Source organism: Phasianus colchicus, chromosome 6 (assembly GCF_987193195.1).
Source record: "Phasianus colchicus chromosome 6, bPhaCol1.hap1.1, whole genome shotgun sequence".
NCBI classification, from domain to species: Eukaryota; Metazoa; Chordata; class Aves; order Galliformes; family Phasianidae; genus Phasianus; species Phasianus colchicus.
The window spans coordinates 42057304-42062335 of record NC_143441.1 but is presented as its reverse complement, the minus strand read 5'-3'; the positions used below and the strand labels follow the sequence as shown (position 1 = coordinate 42062335).

The 5032-nt window shown below is 36.0% G+C and overlaps 1 long non-coding RNA gene across 1 annotated transcript; it reads left to right on the top strand.

Annotated features, from left to right (window-relative positions):
* The first annotated feature begins 1091 nt into the window (after nucleotides 1-1091).
* LOC149917570 (uncharacterized) lies at nucleotides 1092-2710 on the top strand. Its single transcript, XR_016467544.1, has 3 exons — nucleotides 1092-1218; nucleotides 2010-2106; nucleotides 2470-2710. It is a non-coding gene; the product is annotated as an uncharacterized LOC149917570 (long non-coding RNA).
* The last annotated feature ends 2322 nt before the right edge of the window (nucleotides 2711-5032 follow it).

Sequence of the window (5032 nt, the reverse complement as noted above, 5' to 3'; positions counted from 1 at the left end):
CTGATACAACTTGTGCCTGTCTTGTGCTTTAGGTCTCCTGCGTAGCCAGCCTGGCCACTTACTAAATGCAATAAAATTTAGTATTAAAAATATCCCTCTGAGGAATTTTAATAGCTGACACCAATGCTCAGAATGATATCATTTCTTGAATTCAGAATTTTTTTTTTTAGCTGCTAAGTCAGTCTTTGTTGCACTCTTAAATGTGTGGTTTCAGTGTTTGTTGTCTGTTTCAAACAGATCTTTGCAGAGAACCTCAGGCTTTCCTTCTTCATTGTCAAGAGTGACATCTTGTTGGGTTTTTTAGTAACAACTACCAAATGTTTTAGATAACAGTTATTAGAAACCTGAATTCAAATAACTTCTTAGGCTATAGTGTTTTCTTTATTCTTACATATCACTGAACAGGGCATTGAGGCTGGGTAGAGTTATGTGTGATAAATATTTGGCTACTTGTCTTGGTCAGTTAGTACCAGTGGAGCAAACTAAAAAGTATGAAAAAGCGTCAGGAGGAGTAGGTCATTTTACATAGGTCTCTCCAAAAGCAGTGCCTCTTATTTATTTCCGTGGAAACTGCAATAGGCAGAAATAGGACAATAACACTATTGGATAGAGAACATTCTCAGTCACAAAATACTATTTTTCAATATAGTCATCACCATTAACCATGCATTTTCACCGACAATGAGCAAATGCCAGCATGCCCAGCATGCCATGCTCTTTAAAATCTACACCGTCAGAGGTGACTTACTGTCACCATTGCTGAAGCACACTATCCATCACTTTTCTCACATCCAGTGTTTGGTCTCCATCAATGTTCAGCAAGCATTGATGAATGTCAATGGGTGCAATCTTCTCTACATGGAGAAGTTCAGTTCCATACCTTTGCTTTACACGCACCTCCATGTCAGATACCATTCTGTCAGACTGCCCCTCTGCTGCCTTCTGTCACATGGCAACAAAATGTAATGGTATATTGGTGGGAAAGTTCAATCTCCTCCCATACCATCAACATCCGCCTCTGTCATAGTGAGCCAACATCATAAAATATGAGGCACTGCTTTGGGAGCAGCCTTTTGTCATCTGCAGGGTAAAAGAGGTGCTGGCTTAAAGGGCTTTGCATCAGACCCTGAGTTACAGCAGACCTTCAGATAGCTGTTCTGCAGAGCATTTGTGGATGAAAGTGTATGAGTCAAACTGGAATTAACTCCTTTCTATGAGGTAATTTTGCTGTAGTTTTTCTATGGGAAAAATTGATCTGTATTGGCTACATCAACATAATGCTTTTTTTTTAATACTTAATCTTTCTTCCTTATGTCCTATATGCAAATATGTGCTTTCTGCTGTGTTGTTGAGGCTGTTTCCTCTTGTAGAGCTGAACATATCTTGTATGTACCATCCCCAAATGTACAAACAAGTGTTCAACTTATCCCCTATGGAAGTATATTGACTTTGTGAGAACTATGCAGAATGTGCATACGCTATTTCCTTGCATGCCACCAGACACATGCTTTCCTTGAACAAGCAGAAGTATTTGGCCCTATGAGAATAGTGAAGAAAGTAAATACAAATATAGGCCTGATGTGTAGCTTCTAAAATCCATACCCATCAAGGTTGATGTGTGGAACAAAGGCGTATTTGAAACATTGCACTGGATCTAGGTAATTTGTGATCTGTGTGGGAGTAAACAGCCTTATCATCTTCAGAGCTCAACTTGAATTTTTTCAACTTTTTTTTTTTTTTTTAATTAATATTGGAACTTATAAAGGAATCACTTTTAGAGTATTTTCAGTATTAAAGAAATCCCAACTTTCAAACATGGTTATATTTTTTAAAACAAAATGAAAAAAACTATCATAAGATGTTTACATGAAGAGTTACTTTTGTGCATCTCCTTCACTCCTAAAAATTTCCAATTTTTTCCTTTGCCTTCTGCAGTGGAAAGGAAAATCTTCAGGTCTCAATTGAAAGTCTTCAGAATTCATATAGTATTAACATTTTATTCCTTTTAGATCTTTTATAATCATGGACAGGAGCTCAGTGCCCACAATATCAGACTTCAAAAAATGAGCTGTGTATGTCAAGGAGATGCCATTACAATACAGAAAGGTACAAATATACTACATTATTTGTTAGTAGCTTTAAGCCCTGTCTCCAATGTTACTGGGCATGAAAAATTGTGTGTCTTTACCCAGTCAAAGCTGTTGTACTGAATTACAACTTGAACAGATAGATACTATCAGCTAACCAAATGGTTGATCCTAGTGCAGGTGAACAGAGCAGGAGCTAAAAGACATTTCCTTCTCTCAGAAATGATGCCCTGACTTTGGCAAGCTCTCAGAATATTCATGCCCAGGTCAAGGGGCCAATGCCCAAAAGACTCAGAAGTGAGCAGAAGCCATTGACCTGTCCTTTGGTTTAGACAAGATGGTGAATGAATGAAAACATGCTCTTCCCTTGTCTTCTTTACAGGAGCTTTGTTCCTCCTGTGCTCTCCCTGGGCTGTATGAAGGCATCACGGCTGGTGCCAGGCTGGGCACTCACTGCCCTTCCCAGCTCAATTCTGCTTCAGCAAATAAGAGCTAGGTGCAATGTGATAGATGCTCTGCCACCAAGTGTACGGCTGAGTGGTAATAGAAGATGAGATAAATTCCTGTGAAATAATATTGCTCACTCCTAGTTTTGCTTCTATCTATCTGAAATGTAAAATAAACTGGGCATGTTCAAAAAAAGTTTCAGTAAATGCTTTCTATGCTTTTCTAATCTGTTTGGGTTTTTTCATTTGTTTTTTTTTGTTTGTTTGTTTTTGTTTTTGTTTTTTGTTTTTTGTTTTGTTTTGTTTTTCAGAGCGGAAACTACTGGTGATTTAAGATGTTAATGCTGCCAAGGACTGTGCTATCACTGTAAACCATGTTATAATCCATGGTTTATACAGATGCTGGGATTCTGGACTGAATTACAGTTTTACTGTTCGCACACAGTGCACTCACTGTCATTTATAATGTAAAAGAACAACTCCAGAGTAGGAAAATAGATAAATATATAGCATTATTTGTAGGAAACTAGAATATTTATCTATTTCAGCTCAAAAAGGTGTCTCAGGCTGTGATTTAAGAAGGAAATGAATGTAATAAATCAATTGAAGCAGGGATCTAGATTAAAGATGAGAAAACTAATGTGGCCAATATAAATGCATTTGAGTGAATTTAGTTATTTCTGCATATTTGCAAGGCTGGGTTCAGCAGCTGGTGTAAGATCCATCCTTCTTTTTCTTGGTAACAGAACAGACTTATAGGCACCATGATGTTGCTTGGTCTATAATACCAGGAACATTTTATTTTAAATAGAATTCCATCATATTAATGTCCATTCTACTTAAATAATGTGGTAAATCAATTTCAGTTTCTGGAACACTCTGAAGTGTAGCATGAACTGGCAAATCTTTGTAACCACAATTCTGACTTAACTGTTTCATTGACTCAGGACTCATAATTTCCCTGGTAAGTCAAATGTGTTGTATATGTGTATGTATGTTCTTATATATATTTATATACTTAGATACCAGTAAGTGGTTTTGTGTGTAAATATATGTATATATATGCATATATATATATAAACTCACATGTGTATATTCATTATACATATTCACATATATGCATACATATTCACACATACATTCATTGAAGAAAATAATATTCATTTTTAATCTATTCCTTCTCTTTAATTGGGCCTTTCAAAAATTTGTCACTAATATTCCCTGTCCCTGGTCTCACTAAAGAGTCATTTTTTCCTTTTTTTTTTTTTTTTTTCTTTTTTTCTGTAAGCTTCAGCCATTCTATCTGATTTAACTATTTTAAAATTATTTCATTTATCTTCATGTATACAATGAATACAGCAGTGGAAAAACTCATATAAGAGAAATTGAAAGCACTGAGAGAAAAAAAAGTGAATAAGATAATGTGATAAAAATATGCAAAATAATAAACAGTATAGAAGAGGTAGATCAGGAACATCTGTCTCATAACAGAAGGATATGGGGACTGCTATGAAATTAGAAAGTGGTAAATTCAAAATAGATAAAAAGAAATACATTGTTGAACAGAGCAAATAAATATTAAAGCTTTTTTTTTGCAAAGGAAAAAGGGACATCCACAGGGAAAGGGCTGTGGATGAGACTGATATTCTTATGTCAGTCCTTAACGCACTAACATTAAAAGTGTGCATATGTGTTTCTGGGAGTACAGAATGGTTAAATGATCATTTAATAGAACTTATGGATTCAGAATACAAGCAGGTACTGAGTTGGAGAAGAGTCCTTGCCCCCACACCTACTGCTCATTACTCCTCACCAAGTTTCTGTGTGGGTAGCAAACCAGAAAGAGCTGAGCCTTCATTTGTTCCTGTCCCAGGGAGGTAATTATAACTGATATAACCTGACTTATAATCATGGTTCCTGTGGTGCAGCTGAGGTCATGGAGACTTGTGGGCCATCAGAAGGAAAAATTTTCTTAAGCCCCTTTGAAGAAGGAAGATAAAAATACTGAGCCTAACTGAATACTTCATGAAAGTATTATTAAATGCATAGATCATGAGTCACACGTTTTCCAGAATATGACCAGATCAAAAACATCTAGGCTACCTGCATTAAAAAAATAAAAATAAAAATCAAGGAAGATATCTGCTAAATTTATAACATCATAAGCATTTACTGTTGGGAGGAAATGTAGGTTTGGATTTGCAATGTAGCACAGAGTGATAGGCCACTTCCTATTCATTTTTATTAACAGATGAATTATTTTCATTTTTTATCAACACTGAAACATTTCATATGGAAAGTCCATACTGTTCCAGACCTGGCAGGGTTCCTCTTGCTTCTGGGCTTTTCACTGGATGCTGTGTTTAGGCCACAAAAATTTGGCTCACATGCATTCAACACCTTGGATTGGATTCATCTGATTAAATATTAGCATCTATCTTGGACATAAACAGCATGGATATTGACAAGTAGAGGACATAGAGCCTAACTTCTGAATTT